The sequence below is a fragment of the Sabethes cyaneus genome, chromosome 1, assembly GCF_943734655.1.
Source record: "Sabethes cyaneus chromosome 1, idSabCyanKW18_F2, whole genome shotgun sequence".
Classification (NCBI taxonomy): domain Eukaryota; kingdom Metazoa; phylum Arthropoda; class Insecta; order Diptera; family Culicidae; genus Sabethes; species Sabethes cyaneus.
In genome coordinates, this window is record NC_071353.1 from 73,496,037 (window position 1) to 73,514,996 (window position 18,960).

The 18,960-nt window shown below is 39.1% G+C and overlaps 1 protein-coding gene across 1 annotated transcript in view; it reads left to right on the top strand.

Annotated features, from left to right (window-relative positions):
- Positions 1–18,960, top strand: part of LOC128745825 (uncharacterized) — an 82,378-nt gene that overhangs the window by 62,324 nt on the left and 1,094 nt on the right. The window lies entirely within an intron of this gene.

Genomic DNA, 18,960 nt, shown 5'->3' on the forward strand with positions numbered 1-18,960 from the left:
ACCATAGGAGGTTTCAGGTAATTTCAAACTTAAAATTCTTATTTCCAGAACCGAAACAGTGTCTTGGCAACACGATAGTTCATCAGTTGTGCTGCAGCTGCTGCTAGTGGTGAAAAGGTTCCGTCAATTCAGAATTTGTTTTCAGTTTTGTTAGAAAATAATAAAACTTTTGGCTAGTGACAAAGCCTTAGATAATAGAAAAAAAGAGACTGAATAATATGGTATGTGACAATTGAGTGCTTGACTTTCAGAGTGGTTGTAATTAGTGCTGAAAATTTGATGAATTCGTTAGTAGCGAGGTGGCGATTGCTGAAGAGCAGCTGAAAAATGTACGTTTTTGGACAACAATTTTTAATTCATCATATTTCTTGTCGGAAACCCAGTTAATTGTGTTTGTGGGAATCAAATGTATGGTTAAGTGATTTGTGAAGATGATCCTATCAAAAGATTTTGAAAATATGAATAAAAAAGTGCATTTTCGGATCATTTATGTTCAACTGATTAAAATAGGTAACACTGCTTAACTCGTTCCTTACCCTATATCGAGTCACTGAATTTTGCACAGTGAGAATGACCGGCCACTCCCAACCACATTCGTTTGATTCATTGTGCAATTTCACTGATTCGGATCAATCGCTGAGTGCAACCATTGATATGTGCAATCAGTCTAAGCTAAGCTAAGGGGGCATAGTTCTTTTTCAATTCCAAAAATCGAAAATTTTTATTAATTAATTCGAAAAATTAACATTTTAAGCTTATGTGGTTTAAACCGTTTGGATGAGTTCCGAAAATTGACAAAGTTATAGCTATTTGTACCACGCATGTTTAGAACGATTGCACAGCATAGGGTAATTGATCTTGAATGGACCTATTTAGCGCTTTTTAACACCACCACTCGCACTCCTGCTCAATTTACTCGTCATTTATAAATAATATGTGGTGATGTTACTATTTGTTGGAAAGTACCAGCTTTTTTCTACATTATCAGTACTTTAAAAATGTATAATTGATGAAACTTTTATTAAATATATCGTTTTTTACCGAAGCCTTTTTTTGATCTTGAATGGACCCAACATGATCTTGAATTGGACCTATTTTTGATTTTGAAATGGACCTAAATTAGGATTGTCATAGTTTCTTCCATGTAAATGGACAAATTAATAACAAAGAATTTTTTTAATAGTACAACTATACTACTGTTATTTATTAATAGGACACAAGGTTGAACAGCTTTTATCTTTCTTATACTCTGGTAGAAAGGTATGAAAGTCGGTTGAAAAATTTGAAATCGGTCACAGTCACCGAGGGTCTTGTTTTTATGTCAGCCCAACAATTGAACAATGTTTCAGTGACTTGATATGCGTTGTGTATGTATCTGTTTGTGACATTTGTATATTGGGAATTTATTATTACCTGTTGTTCAGATATGGTTGAAACGATTTCCACGTCATAAAAAAATTATGTCGCCTATTAGTTTCAAAAATTTAAACCATTCATTAAAAATATGTAATATAACTTGTATTAAACGTAGTTTATCAAGTACAGTGGGGTTCGAGTTTTTATTTAGTGACTACATATTTCGAAAGGTCAGACTTTTACTGACGTAGGACTACGTCTTACTGCAAAGCATCTAAAGGTTTGCGACAGCCCCTGTCGAACATTTTGAATATAAAACCGTTGCAATCGTGAAAAATTCGTTAATTAGTGGTAATTATTCAATTTTTGACACATTTATATGCAATTTTTTCAGTTAAAAAATGGTCTAGATATTGCCACGGTTTCGATTTTGGCAACATAGGCGACACGCATTTGTTGTCAAATTCGAAATCATACTGTAAATGGTGCTTGAAAAAATTAGACTTGGTAATACTACTAGGTTTAAAGGTAAGGTTAGATACTAGGTTTTAATTTTAAATGATAGTCGATGAAGAACTGTACCAGATAGAAAATAGGAAGTTTCAAAAATGAATATTTTAGATCTCAGAGTCACTCAATTTCGGTGGACAAGGAGGTATTAATTTTGTCACAAGTCAGAGGGGAGAGGTGCTTAAAGAAAACTTTACATCCCCCAAGAAAAAAATCAGTGGGGTTGTGTATAAGATACGACCACGGATGACGTAGTACAACGTTAGTCCGGTTGCATGATTTTGAATATTTTACTAAACTGATTTTTAATCTATCTGTCAATCGACCAAAAGGTGATGTGAAGTCAACCTGCTTACTTATCGGCGGAATATAAGGCCTTTGCAAAATATTTTTTAAGTTTTTGTCACCCCCCCCCCTTTGGAAATTGGCTTGAAAAATCGGAGGGCTAAAAAAAATTTGGAGGATATGAATATAAAATCAATTGTCCGTGGGCTCTACAGCCTGAAAAACTCGAAAAATGAGTGTACTTAACACTTCTAGCACGAAACAGAAATGGAAATTCGAATTCGGAGTTTCCGAAAATCGTCCAAAAAAAATTCTCTCGTTTTTGTCTTCTTTTCGTACATTTTTGCATAGAAAATAATAACGTATATATTAAAAGCAAGAACAGATTTGGTTTTCACGCTTAAACTTTAAATAAAAATGCTTCAAACCCATGTTTTTTGCTCGATTAAAAAATTCACTTTGTCCCCCCCCCCCTTTAGTGACCCAAAACCGGAAGGACTAAAACTTTATAAAATATTTTTAATGGCCTAATTTTACTTTATTCTGAGCCTCATAATTATTTTAACTAAACTAGAAAATTATCAAATACAATATTATTTTTTTAGGCATTGATCCAAATTTTATATTTTTTGCACCATATCATTATCCAGGCCTTTACCTAATTTATAAATCCTCCATTGACGCACAGATGATTTTATTGCCAAACCGGGTAATTTTGTAGGGCGGTTAGGCATCACAAAGTTTCACGAGGGTGAGGAAGTTGGCGTTCTTAACCATCAGAAGTGGCTGCTTCTTTTTACTCAGACGAGTCTGATTTTGTGACTACAGGATCCGGTTGAATTTTATTGGCCTTAGGGTTTTCGGTCAGCGCGCTAAAGGTGTTTTGAAGCTTTGGTATATGCTTGATTAACGTGTTTAAACTATTTCTCATCTGAGTTTTGTCAAAACTTAAACTTACAGCAAAGCTTTTTGCTGTATTTATATGGAAAATACAGGACGTTATTTGTCCATGAAAAAAATTTTGATTTCAACCATTTTTACGATGTTGCCTGTAGATAGTTAAGCAGGGATAACCACTTGAAATAGAGTTTGGAATATTAGCTTCGTAACTCAATTCGAAGTTCCAATATTAGAGTTTCCTATACAATAAAGCTATATATAAATCATCAGAATTGTATTCTCAAATAACTTGTTTCATTCTTCTGTGCATTACTTTTAATGATACAAGAATTGTCCCGTTTAGCATAATTTGGGAATTTTTTTACATAGGGCGAACAAATTGGGAAAATTTTGCTCTACTTATATAGATTATATAGATTACACTTTTGCTTCGTGCTAAAACAAATACGTAAAATCCAATTGAAAAATTTAAGTGTAACTGGTTTTGTGCTGAATGCAGATGAAGCAAAAATAGCTCTTTTTTAAGGGGCATAGTACCTTTTACACCATATTTTTTGCCTAATTTCAAATAATTTTTTCTCGATAACGCGAAAGGCAAATTGAATCGGGTTTTTTGCATTCGAAACATTGCATTTTATACTAATATTTGCAATTTTGTTTTGATAAGGGAACCTCTTACCCTTGCCCCTACGGCTCCTTGAAGATAGTCGTTCAAAAAAACCATGAATTGCGGTACCATGGATTGGAGCTGGGAGGCTTATCCGAATTGAAAAATTCCAAAACGACATGAAAGAACATTAAATTATCTCGTGTTTGATCCTTCCTTTTTTAGAATTCAAACACATAACAAAATGGCGGACATTGAAACATAAAAGTATGGTTTTTAAGCGAAAAAATTGACTTTAAACATTTCTAAAAAATTCAAAAATTACAATATCAGGAAAAGGATGGGTCAAACACTAGATAATTTTGTTGGCTTTCAAACAAAAAAAGAATCATAAGAATTACTTGAGCCGTTCTTGAGATATTTATGGTACCGACTTTCAAAACCTGGTTTCGAGAAAAACGACGTTGAAGTTTTTACTCGTTGTTTAATCGCTCCAGACATGCGCGGTACAAATAGCTGTAACTTTGTCAATATTTGGAATTCATGTAAACGACTTCAAACACATATGGTTAAAATGTTAATCTTTCGAAATAATCAATAAAAAAATTTAGGTTTTAAAAAATTGAAAAGTTACTATGCCCCCTTAACAGAAGGCAGTTAGTATCCCTCTTATCTTTTGATCCATGTTATCTTTTAATCAATGATGGTTAAAATTTTTGTACAATACTGAGAATAAATTAAGTTTATATTGTTTTAAGCATAAAATGACATATGTTAGCTAATTAATTAGGAAGACTTTTTAGTTTCAAAACTAGAGGCTACAATGTACAAACACTATGAAGCAACTACGAAAAAGGATGAGTGATAGTTAGTTTTATCAATATAATTAAGTTTTTATTTAGGCTATAAATCAAGCCTACTTTCAATATCCCGTGCTTATAGATTAATTATAAACGGAGATACTATAGTGACAACAAGCAGTTTTATGGAATATACAACGGCGTGTTCGTTAGTGGTAGGCAATGATAGCTACCGCCAGTGATGTCTCGGAGCGCAAAACTAAGTCCATTCTAAAATCAATACTAGGTTCATTCAAGATCAAAAAAGGGGGTTAACATTTTTAAGGAATTTGAAGATTTTACTGGTTTTACTGAACTTTTAAATACCTAAATTGAAATTACACATATTTTAGCATTATTTTAAGAGTATTGTTTTATTTCAAACCAGAAGGGTTCCGGGTAGTAACAGTTTGAAAATACTCTATGGTGACTGCCAAAATGCTGGAAAACAGCTACTTTTAAATAAGCGACAATAAAGTGGTTTTGGCAATAATTTTAATTTAATTTTAGTATATTTACGTTCAGAAATGATTAAAGATAAACATAAAAGCTAAATACAGTACAAAGACTTGATAATTATATCCTAAAATTCTTATTTAAAAATAGGTCCATTCAAGATCAGAATTCGACTAGGTTCATTTCAAAATCATTTACCCTATAAAAACTTCAATTCCGTTTTTCTCGAAGCAGGTTTTCAAAGTCCGTTCCATAAATATCTCAGGAACGGCTCCAACAATTCTCTTGCTTCTTTTTTTGTTTTAAAGCTAATAAAATTATCTAGTGTTTGACCCATCGTTTTTTTGATATTGCGACTTTTGTATTTTTTAGAAATATTTAAAGTCAATTTTTTCGATTAAAAACCTGACTTTTATGTTTGAGGGCAGGGCTTGAAAATGGATCGCAAGTTGAATATGACTGCCGTGAATGCGAACTTTCCGCATTCAAACTCCGCTTTTTGAACGATCATTTGACTGTTTTTTGAATCCAGTCATTCTGCCGCTTGCGCTGCTGCCGTCTTACAATTCTTGCGGCATCTCAGCAAAAGCAAACAGTCGATCTCACGCTTTGCTTTGCGCTTTGAGAATATAAACTGCAAACTGACTGGAAGCATACGGTGACTTATTTTTTCGTTTCTCTTTTTGTCTTCAATTCGGCTGCTCACAGTAATAGTTTGTCACCCGGACGTCGGTCCGACGCAAACAAAATATTCGTTTGTCTTGGACGGAGTCCAACCGACTTCTTCCATGCACATGTAGTGGTTGTTTTTTTTTGTAGTATTGAATCATACTATTGTGCGGTTGCTTTTCGTTAGAGTGTTGACTGCCAGTCATTTGACTGTTTTGCGGTCATTCGCGGCTCCAAACGGTAAAGGCAACTTGATCGAAACGAAAATGTTAAAAAGCTCTAGAACGCGTTCGTTCTACTGCGTGCAACCGGCGTTTGACTGAGCAAACTGCCAGTCGTGTTATGCATAGCGTTCGTATACTAAACGGACGGTGTGAACTTGAATGCGCGTTGGTGTGACTGCGGTAGAAAAAAAGAATCGGTCGAAGCCCTGTTTGAGGGTCTATCATTTTGTTATGCGTTCAAATTAAAAAAAAGGATGGATCAAAAACGAGATAATTTAATATACTGTCATGTCGTTTTGGAATTTTTCATTTCGGATAAGCCCCCGAGTGCCAATCCATGGTACCGCAATTCATGTTTTTTCTGATTTACGTTCTTCAAGGAGCCGTAGGGGAGAGAGGAAGAGGTTTCCATATGAAAACAAAGCAGTTAATAATTGTCTAAAGTGCAATGCTTAGAAAGCAAAAAACCCGAATCGAATCGTCCAGCGCATTATCGAGAAAATACATTTGAAGTGAGACAAAAAATATGGTGTAAAAGGTATTATGCCCCCTTAAGCTGTTTTTAATCTACGCCTATAAGAATGGATTTATGTCTGTCTGTCTGTCGGTATGTTCCTTATAGAATCGAAAACTACTGAACCGATCGGCGTGAAAATTTGCATATAGAGGTTTTTGGGGCCAGGAAAGGTTCTTATGATGGTTGGAGACCCCTCCCTCTACTGAGAGTGGGGCTCCCTACAAATGAAACACAAATTTCTGCAGTTCTCGAGAACTAATCAAACAAATGGAACAAAATTTTACATGTGGGTGTTTTTGGAGACAAGAATTTTTTCTATGGTGAATTCAGACCCCTCCCTACTTTAGGAGGGGGGCTCCTATACAAATGAAATATAAATTTCCTCATAGCTCGAGAACTAATCAAGCAAATGGAACCAAATTTAGCATGTGGGTGTTTTTGTAGGCAATTTTTTTTTCTATGGTGAATTGAGACTCCTTCCCTCTTTAGGAGGGGAATTATGACCCCTCTTCCTTTTAAGAGGGAGGGCTTCCATATAAATGAAATACAAATTTCCTCATAACTCGAGAACTAATCAAGCAAATGGAACCATATTTGGCATGTGGGTGTTTTTGGAGGCATGAATTTTTTCTATGATGAATTAGAACCCCTTACTTTTTTAGGAGGAGGGGCTTCTATACAAATGAAATACGAATTTCCTCATAACTCGAGAACTAATCAAGCAAATGGAACCAAATTTGGCATGTGGATGTTTTTGGAGACAAGAATTTTTTCTAAGGTGAATTGAAACCTCTCCCTACTTTAGGAGGGGGCTCCTATACAAATGAAATACAAATTTCCCCATAACTCGAGAACTAATCAATCCAATGGTCCCATATTTGGCATGTGGGTGTTTTTGGAGGCATGAATTTTTTCTATGAGGAATTAGGACCCCTCACCTTTTTAGGAGTGGGGGGGGGGGGGGCTCTCATGCAATAGAAATACAAATTTCTCATAACTCGAGAACTAATCAAGCAAATGGAACCAAATTTGACATGTGGGTGTTTTTGGAGACAAGAATTTTTTCTACGGTGAATTGAAACCTCTTCCTACTTTAGGAGGGGGGGGGGCTCCTATACAAATGAAATACAAATTTCCTTATAACTCGAGAGCTAATTAATCAAATGGATCCACATTTGGCATGTGGGTGTTTTTGGAGACAAGAATGTTTCCTATGGTCAATTTAAACATCTCCCCGCTTTAGGATGGGAGACTTCTATACAAATGAAATACAAATTTCCTCATAACTCGAGAATTAATTAATCAAATGGAACCACATTTGGCATGTGGGTGTTTTGGCGGCATGTATTTTTTCTATGATAAATTCGGGCCCCTTTCCATTTTTAGGGGGAGGGGCTCCCCAGTGACGTAGCCAGGAGTTTCGATCGGGGGGGGGGGGGCAAGCCATTTTTTATTAGAGAAGTTATCGCCTCTCGAGGAAGGTAAGTTATTATGAAGAAAACCATTTGTTGAAACCATTAAATATATTGCTTATGTTACAGAATTTTCTTTCGAATTAATTAATCAATTAATTTATTTAGTTAAGTATTCATGTAAAACAAGTAACTTTCTCATGGGTTTCAAAAGTTTGCGTACAACACGATTTCTGCTAATTAGTTTGCTGTTGAGAAGTTTTACAGGATTTTTGAAGACTGAATGGCACTCTCGCATCGAGCCTACTTTCCCTCATCGAAGAAGCATGCCAATTGCCGCTATAAAACCGTTATTAATTATCATGAATGCTAAAAAGCTTTTGTATTGTTACTTGGGATGCTAATTATCTAATAACTAATTATCATTAATCAACGTTTTCTTTATGATTCCGAGTATTTTATGTTTAAAAAACCTGTCAACAGCTGACTAGCCGACCCAAGTATGTTTTCGAACCCCTGCTAAAGGACGTAGTCCTACGACAATAAAAATATTACCTCTTAAAACATTCTATAACTACAATCTTTTATCCACATACTGCGCGCATTATTTTTTCGTCATTTAAAACATGTATGAGGAAACTGAATGAACTTAAGCATATTTTTGGAAGTGAAATATTTTGTTTTGCCAAAAACGAATACTTTTGTTGCCAATATCGACCCGTGCTAAAATTTAAATCCCATTGTAGGTACATATATGCATGTTGAATATAAATGCAACACTTTTGATTACGGAATTGCCAAGCGGTTACACCTGTATCCGGTTGATCAGTTTGCGTTGAATATTCGGATGAGAGTTAAACAATGTTAACAATTATGTCAGTGTAATCAATGGACAATCTTGCAAAAACTATTAACCCAGATTTTTAAACTGATTCCTATCTCATTTTCTATGCATTGCTGCGAACTCTAAAAGTCTAGCGCGATGCGCTGTCGCTGTGTGTCATTTCAAGCGATATTGCTTGTGTCCTAACTCCTAATCAATTAGGGTAAGGAACGAGTTAAGCAGTGTTACCTATTTTAGTCAGTTGAACATAAATGATCCGAAAATGCACTTTTTTAATCATATTTTCAAAATCTTTTGATAGGATCATCTTCACAAATCACTTAACCATACATTTGATTCACACAAACACAATTTACTGGGTTTCCAACAAGAAATATGATGAATTAAAAATTGTTGTCCAAAAACGTACATTTTTCAGCTGCTCTTCAGCAATCGCCACCTCGCTACTAACGAATTCATCAAATTTTCAGCACTGATTACAACCACTCTGAAAGTCAAGCACTCAATTGTCACATACCATATTATTCAGTCTCTTTTTTTCTATTATCTAAGGTTTTGTCACTAGCCAAAAGTTTTATTATTTTCTAACAAAACTGAAAACAAATTCTGAATTGACCGAACCTGTTCACCACTAGCAGCAGCTGCAGCACAACTGATGAACTATCGTGTTGCCAAGACACTGTTTCGGTTCTGGAAATAAGAATTTTAAGTTTGAAATTAACTAAAACCTCCTATGGTGAAAACGTGGTTCAATACTTTCAAGAGAAATGTATGTTCATCATTAATTTTTCTTTATTAAAAACAACACAAAAGACAATTCAATAATTTTTCAATAATTTTCGAAGATTTTCTCAGTGATTTAATAAAGCAACGATGTGTTTCAATGTTATTTGCTTTGACAACACTGTTCTAAGCGGATCGTTTGTACTGCTATATGTTTACCTCTTTTGTTCTCCCACCATCCTTATGAACAGCGAGTGAGACGTCAAACTCGCAGTTTCCCATAAGAAAACCAGAGAATAAAAGAGACGACGAATACCGTTTGCCGAACGGTGCGGTGAGTGTATGCCCGATAAACAATTTAGACAGATGGTATTTTACGCATCTATGCCGATACGCTATGCCGATTACGCATCAGATGCCGATTAGTAGGTCGCGGATAGGAACGCGAACTTACTGAATAGGGGGAAAAGTTCGAGGGATTTTTTAACGGGACGTAAAAAAATTCAGATTTCAGGATTGCTTAAAATAGCACCTTGCGGGTGAAAATGGGTTCGGTGTGTTCAAAATTAGTTCCGCCGCTCCAATTTTTAAAGCGAAAAATCAAAAGTTTAGCTCAACAATAGTGTCTTCCAATGGTAACAGCTTGAAGAACTAAAAATAGCAAGAAGATTGGTATGCTGATATCCCCCACTTAGTCAACCCATCGCTTGTAATAAGGTAAAACAATCAGTGACCTGCTTAGACTGCTTAAAACTAGTTCTTTACCCTACATCGTACGCGTTTGCAAGAACGTTGAAGAAACGTGCCTTTGCACTGGCTGGCGTGTTTTCCGAACAAGGAAACATAACGGGTTTGGTTGCTATCGAGTCCAGCTGCACTCGAGTGTGTTTTTTCCGAAGGCATAGAACACCGTAGCTGAAAATTATACAAGTACACCCCACACCGGTATTTGGCTTGCTATTGCTACACTTCGTTTTTGTTCGCAGGTACTGGCACGGAGCGTAAAGGCAAAACTCTCCGTTTCGTGTTTTAGCCCACTGCACAGTGGTCCAAAAATCAGAGGGGTTGTGCACAAGACACGACCGCATAGGTGATGTAGGACTACGTAAGTCCCTTTGTAGCAATAGTAGGATGTATCCATGTATGTAATAATACGATTCTTCATGTATACAACCTACTTACGCAACGTTTCAAAGTAGTAACATTGTATACGTTCAATCCTCAACAGACTTAGGAGTTATTACTATGAATTGATTGAATCCATTATATTAAAACAAATCGAAGTCACACTAAACCAAACAGTAAATAAATTTTCATGATCTGTTTCTACGTTGAACAGAGCTTTTCCTCTGGTAATCAGTAGACAATACGCGCGAGTTTTCAAGTTTTGCGCAAAACTTTTCTGTGGCTCACAAAAGAATACTGATAATAAAGCATTTACAAGCTGCAGATGTTTTGGAAGTGGAAAATTTATTCCCGCCATTTGTTGGTCGTCCGCAACGGCGAAAAATTCAACTTTTCCCTCGTTGCTTGTGTTATTATGATATTGACTGGGCAAGAAAATATAATAAACTCTTCAATCGTTAAGTGGCCCTTAAAAGGACCGATTGTTTGATTATCATAACTCCAGCTTGCAATAAACTTGCACTTAACGTAATTTGCTTTTTGGTAAATTGGAGTGCCGATAACCGCAAACCAGGCACGGCTTGTTGCAACGAATAAACCGGAAAGCATCAGCAGCTATGCGACCGACGAAGCCGGTCGTATATGGTCATGATGCACGATAAAATACCAGTCCTGGTGGCCCAGCTGCAAGTGACGTGGGATAATTCAATAGTTTCCTTTCCTCAGCAGTCGATCAATACGACTGACCGGGAACCGCACACGTGCAGGACTCGAGCGTGACTTTGGCTTGCCGTTGCACTGACGCCGACGCTGAGAGCACCAACCGACCGGTCCGCTGGCTTTTCAGAAACTGATAACTATGCCAAGCAGCAGACCGTTTGATTCGAAGTATATCTTTGAAGGCCAGCCCTATTTTCGTGGTTCGTCATTTCTGCTTTTCGTAGTTACCGCCTCTTCTGCCGCTCGTTACTTTAGTATATAACAAACGGTAGTCGAAAATCGGGTTCATTTTCATCAGTTTGCCGTTTCAAACGTTTCGTCTGACATCCATCTGGCAAAGCGGAATGGAAAAGTTCTGCAGTTTGCTGAGAAAACAAAATTACGTGCGCCCATGAACCAGCAGCAGTAATGGCGCAGTTGAAATTTTTGATTTATCCGCACACAGGCGGGCAGATTGTGTGGTGACGAGAAGAACAGACTGCAGACGGCTTGGCTGTCCGTATCGATGGAAAAATGAATAAACTTTTCTTCGGAGTTACTAGAGGTGCTTAGCTAAACATTCAAGCTGTTGTATTGCCCAAGAAGGCTGGCAAAGGGTGAACATGTGCATTCCATAACCTCTGTTCATTAACTCCTATTCCTACCTCCACGAGGTGCCGGCTGGGGTACGCAACTTCGGTTGTCGTATGCTAACAGGAAAGGGGGCACAGTGGCTCCCGCCCACATTAAGATGGCAGCCCCATCAGCGGGATAAGGACCTTAGGTTAACAGCCTACTGTACCAGAACACACAAAAAGTTACCGAAAATGAAAGAAGAAATCTCTCCGGATTATTGGCAACGACCTTTAGCATGAAAACACGGACACGAATCGGAACATGGAATATACTGACCCTTGCCCAGCAGGGCAAGCTGGCTCAACTTGCAAGGCAAGCTAGCCGCCTGAAGCTTGAAATCCTGGGGCTGAGCGAGGTCCGCTGGCCGGGTACTGGCGAACACAGGACATCATCCGGGCAAGTCTTGCTCTACTCTGGCATACGAGGTGAAAATGCTACTCGAGAAAGAGGAGTTGGATTCCTACTGAGCCCAGAGGCACATGCGGCCCTGATGAAGTGGGAACCAATAAATGAGCGAATAATCGTTGCCAGATTTAGAACACGGGTTAGGAACCTTACGGTAATCCAGTGCTATGCGCCAACAGATGCTGCCGACCTGCAGGAGAAAGAGAGCTTTTACAGCCAGCTGAACAGCGTGGTTGAGAAAATCCCGAAGGGGGACATCTAAATTCACATGGGCGACTTCAACGCGAAGATTGGCTCAAACAACGCGGACCTTGAACGCGTCATGGGACGCCATGGCATAGGAGAGATGAGCGAAAACGGGGAGCTGTTTACAGAATTCTGTGGTAATAACGACATGGTCATTGGTGGATCGCTCTTCCCCTATAGACCAGTACATAAAGTCACGTGGGTTTCCCGCGACGGCCGAACAGAAAACCAAATCGACCACATCTGCATCAGCCGGAAATGGAGAAGGAGCCTTCTTGATGTACGCAACAAACGCAGCGCTGACATTGCATCCGACCATCATCTTGTTATCGCTGAGATACGTCTGCGCGTCGCACGTGTCCAACGACGGGAGGAGAAAGTTGGGTGCCGCTACGACGTCCGCCGATTGGAGAATCCTGAGGTGAAAAGGGCCTTTGTTGAACAACTTGAATCTCGAGCCTCGTAGTTGCCACCTGGTGGAACCGTCGAAGAGCAATGGACCGGCATCAAGAACGCCTTCATCACGACCAGTGATGAAATCCTCGGCAAAGCGCGCAGTGGGCGGAGGGAGTGGATTTCGGATGAAACTTGAAGGAAGATCGACGAGCGGAGAGAGGCGAAAGCCGGCATTGAGCGAGCGCGGACCAGATCGGCTAAGACAGCTGCCCGTCAACGATACGCCGAACTAGAGAGGGCTGTTAAACGTGCTTGTAGGCGGGACAAGAGAGCCTGGACTAACTCCCTAGCCGAACAAGGAGAAACCGTCGCCGCCAATGGTGATATCCGTTTGTTGTACGATATTTCTCGCCGCCTTAATGGTGCCAGGATGAATACAAAGATGCCGCTAAAGGACAGAGCTGGTCAGCTATTGACTGACCGTACAGAACAGCTTAAGCGATGGACTGAACATTTTGAACAACTCTTCCGAGTTTCAAATGTCAGAGACCAACAAAACCAGCAGCGTACGACGCCTACAGTTCGTCGAATAAATCGCGTGAACTCGGAGGCGCCATCGCTGGATGAAATTGTAGCAGCCATCAAGAGTATGAAATCCAATAGAGCGCCAGGGATAGATCGTATTTCAGCCGAAATGCTCAAAGCTGACCCATCTTTGTCAGTCCAGATGATGCATCAGCTTTTCAGCAATATTTGGGAAACCGCAACTTTTCCGGTGGACTGGATGCAGGGCATATTGGTCAAAGTCCCTAAGAAAGGAGACCTAACGGAATGCGGTAACTGGCGTGGAATCACGTTGCTCTGTATTACTCTCAAAGTACTCTGTAAGGTAATCCTCAACCGGATCCAGGAGAAGATCGACGCTACTCTCCGGCGGCAGCAAGCTTGATTCCGTGCTGGCCGATCATGTGTAGACCATATGACAATGCTCCGCATTATATTGGAGCAGATCAACGAATTCCAGGACTCTCTTCTGCTGGTGTTCGTTGACTTCGAAAAGGCGTTCGACCGACTCAATCACGAAAACATCTGGGGTGCACTTAGGCGTAGAGGAGTTACAGATAAGCTAGTCCATCTCATGGAGGCTCAGTACGAGGCGTTCTCGTGCAAGGTTTTGCACGACGGCGTCTTGTCCGACCCCATAAGGGTTACTGCTGGCGTGAGACAGGGCTGCATTTTATCACCGCTTCTGTTTCTCATCGTTATGGACAAGCATGGAAAAAATCACATCAAACAGCATTTATTTTGAAATCATCGCGAACCTACTCATCGTAAGGTTTCAATCGCACTGACCATCTCTGTACAAAATTACGCACTCATACGAACGAAGCAGAACAAGCAAAGCAAAGGAAAATATGCGACAGCGTTCGTTGGTGGTTTTGTTCACGCGATGGATCTTTCGTGTGGTGTGTTCATTATGCTACGAACGCTTGGGAAAAGATTCGCTTTTGAATGCATTCACTGAGTCGCAAAGAATCGTTCAAAAAAAATTCGTTCGAATGTTTCTTCCGCGATCGTTCGAATGTTTCTTGAGCGTTCGTTATTTATTAACCCCTCTATGCGGTCGGCATCATTTTTAAGCCCCGCAAAATTAAATGAAATAATCGTAATTTTTAGTGTTTTCCAATATTGTTTCACCAAATTTGGAAATTTTCTCTTCATAATCGCTACAGATTGTGATTATATGTCATTCGGTTCTGGATAGGGTTGAGATACCGGTCGTACCGGAACCGGGAAAACCGGTAGTATCGGCTGATTTTTCAATACCGAAATACCGGTACTGGCACGGGAGAATACAGGTTGTTTCGGTACCGACCAATGATGCAATTTTTCTAACATTCTTCCACAAAAACAAAGACGAGTAATAATTTTTGCAAATTTTGGAAACTGCGCGGAATGTTTTAATAAACCATTATAACGAGATTGGCGAAATCGTTGGTAAGGGTCCGCCGAGCGTTGGTTATGCGAGTAGAACTGAAGGAAAAATTTGAAAGGCCTGCAGAAGCACAAGGCAGTGGCAGCTTGAAGGGACTCGATTAGGCCCGTATTCCAAAAAAAATAGGTCATATGAATTCACTTACAGTTGGATTTTGATTTTGGCATGGTTCGATTTTGGCATGCCTCGATTTTGGCAACAAAAGTATTCGTTTTTGGCAACACAAGATATTTCACTTCCAAAAATATGCTTAAATATCAATCAGTTTCCGCATACATCCCTTAAATGACGAAAAATGATGCCCTTAGTATGTTCATGAAAAAAAGTTATGTGCTTTCGAACAATAAAATTTTTATTGCCGTAGAACTACGTCTTACCGCAGGGTGTCAATAACTAATTTGTACCGGACGGATAGCTCTTGGCGGACTTTTTAAACATAAAATTGTTGCAATCGTTGATTAATGATATTTAGTCAATTTCTAAAGCATTTATATTCAATTTTTTCTCGTCAAAAAAGGGTCTCGATTTTGGCACGGTTTCGATTTTGGCACCATAGGCAACACGCATTTGTTGCCAAATTCGAAATCCTACTGTACTTCGAAACAAAGATTTGAAGAACAAGTATTTGACTATATGCTTTACGATACCTTGTGTACAGCCTGTCCTACGATGATAGATTCCGAGTGAAGATTTTGGGTGTCTGGCAATTTTGTTACAAAGGCATGGAGAATAGTGTATTGAATATTCTGTGCATTTTAAAGTCGAATTTTTGCAACCGCTAATTTTATTTAGAGTCTGTTATCTTATCTACACCGGTAGTATTATTTCCGGTTTTCGGACATTGTACTGCTAAAAATAATTAATACAGTTGGATTTAAAATTTGGCAACAAATGCCTGTCGCCTATGTTGCCAAAATCGAAACCGTGTCAAAATCGAGACCCTTTTTTGATATGAAAAAATTGAATGTAAATGCGTTAGAAATTGAGTAAATATCCTTAATCAACGATTGCAATCATTTTATGCTTGAAAAGTCTGCCAAGAGCTATCCGTTCGGTGTAAGTAAGTTTTTGACAACCTGTGGTAAGACGTAGTCCTACGGCAATATAAATATTATTGTTCGAAACATTCTATAACTATAACAGCTAACTTTTTTTCATGAACACACTGAGGGTATCATTTTTGCGTCATTTAAAGCATGTATGCAAAAACTGACTAATATTTAACCATATTTTGTTAGGGAAATATTTTATGTTGCCAAAAACGGATACTTTTGATGTCAAAATCGAACCATACCGAATTCGAAATCCTACTGTGTTTCGAAAAAGTTTATCGACCCGATCCCCAATCGATTAACTTTACCGAGAGTCTACTGTACCTCTAACCGTCACAGCTATCCAGCAAAAATCACTTTAAAATTTTTTTACTTGATGCCATACGTGACCAACATCGATCGATAACATGATAACATGAAATAAAATAATTTAATTTTTAGATTGGTCACACAAAGCCCGCACGACTAATTTGCATCATTTCATTTTTATTTAGCCTGTTAATGATGAGCGATACTTAAAACATAAAACAAAAATGGCAGGGTTATTCCGTCAATACCATTACAAAATCTGCTAAAATAAAAGTTTCAGTTAGTGCCTTAGTTGAAAAACTGCATTGAATGTTCCTTGCATAGCTACGTATTGCGCGGTTTGCGCTTTACCAACAGCAAACATTCTTCTATTTCGTTCAGTAAGAAGATCGTTGAACGCATTCTTTTGGATTCGCAATCATAGTTCGCAGATGATTCTTTCCAACACAATCTTTTGATTCAAATGATTCTAAATGAACCTCGATACAAAAGTTCCGATCTTGTTTGAATCATTCGCATTCTTCCTGCTGTAGGTCGGCGATTCATCGGTGAATTAACTCTGTAGGGTTCTATTCGAGAGCTTGCATGCGAGGGAGAATGATTGGAAGCAATACTTCGAAGCAAGCAATATATTCACCAAAAATAATGTGAGTGAATGAATTTTTCCATGCTTGGTTATGGATGAGATATTAGTTGGAGCAATTGACAGTAGACCAAATCGAGGATTGCCTTGGAATCCTCTAACGATGGAGCAGCTAAATGACCTCGACCTAGCTGACGACATTGTCTTGCTCGCCCAACGCCGAAACGATATGCAGAGCAAGTTAGACGACCTCTCCGAGAGCTCCCAGGCAGCAGTTCTCACAGTCAATGTAGCGAAAACTAAGTCTATGGTAGTGAACACTGATAATTCCACCAACTTTACAGTAGCGGGACAACAAGTTGAGCAGGTAGTCGCCTTTCAATATCTTGGTAGCCAAACAACGCCCGATGGTGGTACCAAGACCCATATATAGCCACACGGATCAGGAAGGCCAAGGGTGCCTTTGCAGGTCTGCGAAACATTTGGCGCTCAAACCAGATCACTCTATGTACGAAAACCCGAACTTTTAATTCAAACGTTAAATCCGTACTGCTGTATGCCTGCGAAACGTGGTGCGTCTCAGTGGAGACAACGCAAAAACTGCAGGTATTCATTAACCGGTGCCTGCGATATATTATTCGTGCCTGGTGGCCTGATAATTGGATATCCAATGAGGAACTCCATCGTCGGTGTCATCAACGGCCGATAGCCACAGAAATTCGTGAGCGTAGGTGGAAGTAGATCGGACACACCTTGAGGAAAGGAGCGAACGAGGTTTGCAGAGCAGCACTCGACTGGAATCCTCAAGGACAGCGTAGAAGAGGCAGACCCAGAGGCTCATGGCGACGGAGCTTAGCCAACGACATCCGGGCTGTAGACGAGAACCTGTCCTGGCGACAGGTAAAAGTCATGGCGGGTAACCGTCAGCAGTGGAGATCTCTGATTTCATCCCTTTGTTCTGCCGGACCGGCGGACATGGACACATAAGTAAGTAAGTAAGTATTGCCCAAGAAAAGTGAGACAAATGCCGATATTTCTAACAGTTGTATCAACTACCAGACACCGTCCTTTTGAGGATGAAAACATGCCTATATGAAGATATGAAAGATTGTTCTCCGGTGATCAAAATAAAGTTTATTGGTTCAGCAATAAGGCTTATGCAAATTTGAAAAAATTATTGAAGGGGCGCAGTGGTCCCTTTGGTATCAGAACACGCGTTTTTTTAATTGCGCCGAAATGGTTGATTACACTGGTTAAGTATGTTCAGAGAAATTTCTCAGCGTTAAAAGCTCTTTCATATGGCATGAACGATCATTTGATTGATGCGAAGCCTAGGTGCTACATTCCGTTATCGAAACTTGACCTTCTGTTTTATTTATACGACAGACTTCGCAGCCAGCTGTTAAAGTGCAGGACAATTGCAGGGCCAGTTGCTACGATCCTATTGACTCTAGCAGCCTCTCCCAGTCGACATTCGAACATACGACGACTGGCTTATTAGGCCAGCGTCATACCTCGGAGCCAACTGGAAGGCTACCATTTGATTAATCTCCCTAAAAGTAAGATGAAAAATTTATTTTTTGAACAGTAAGAGATACAGCAAGACAAAGTTCTACAAATTTTTTTAAAAGATTATTATAAAGAAGTTTTCCAAAGAAAATAACCTTCTGGCTATTATAGTTTTAGAGATAAAGAACAATTTTTGTGGAGACTTTACGAAAATCAATTTTTTGACCACAGTTCTTTCTACAGTATTTATACGCATTTGACATGTTCGGCAAAGATTTTCTAACAGTCAAATTACATATGTAGGAACGTAAACTGCGAACAACCTCAGCTTGACGAAGCTGCCTAGTTTCACGCCGCTACTACACAAACCTCTGATAAACCAACCTGCACATTTCACACAATCTATATACACGTTTGGCTTTAAGCAAATTATCTATTGTTATCACTTATCACACAGTATTAAATAAACTCACTTTCAATTTGTTACTCGCCTGGTCAACACCAGTTTTTCCGAACGATCCGTCCGTCGCGATTTCTTCACTCCGAATTTTTCTCAAGACCAACGTAAAGTTGGCAATCGTCCCCTCAAAAGCTGGTCCTTCGAGCCGGATGGGTACCCTGTTACCTTTCGCGTGAATATCCGTCGGACATTTCGGTCGTAG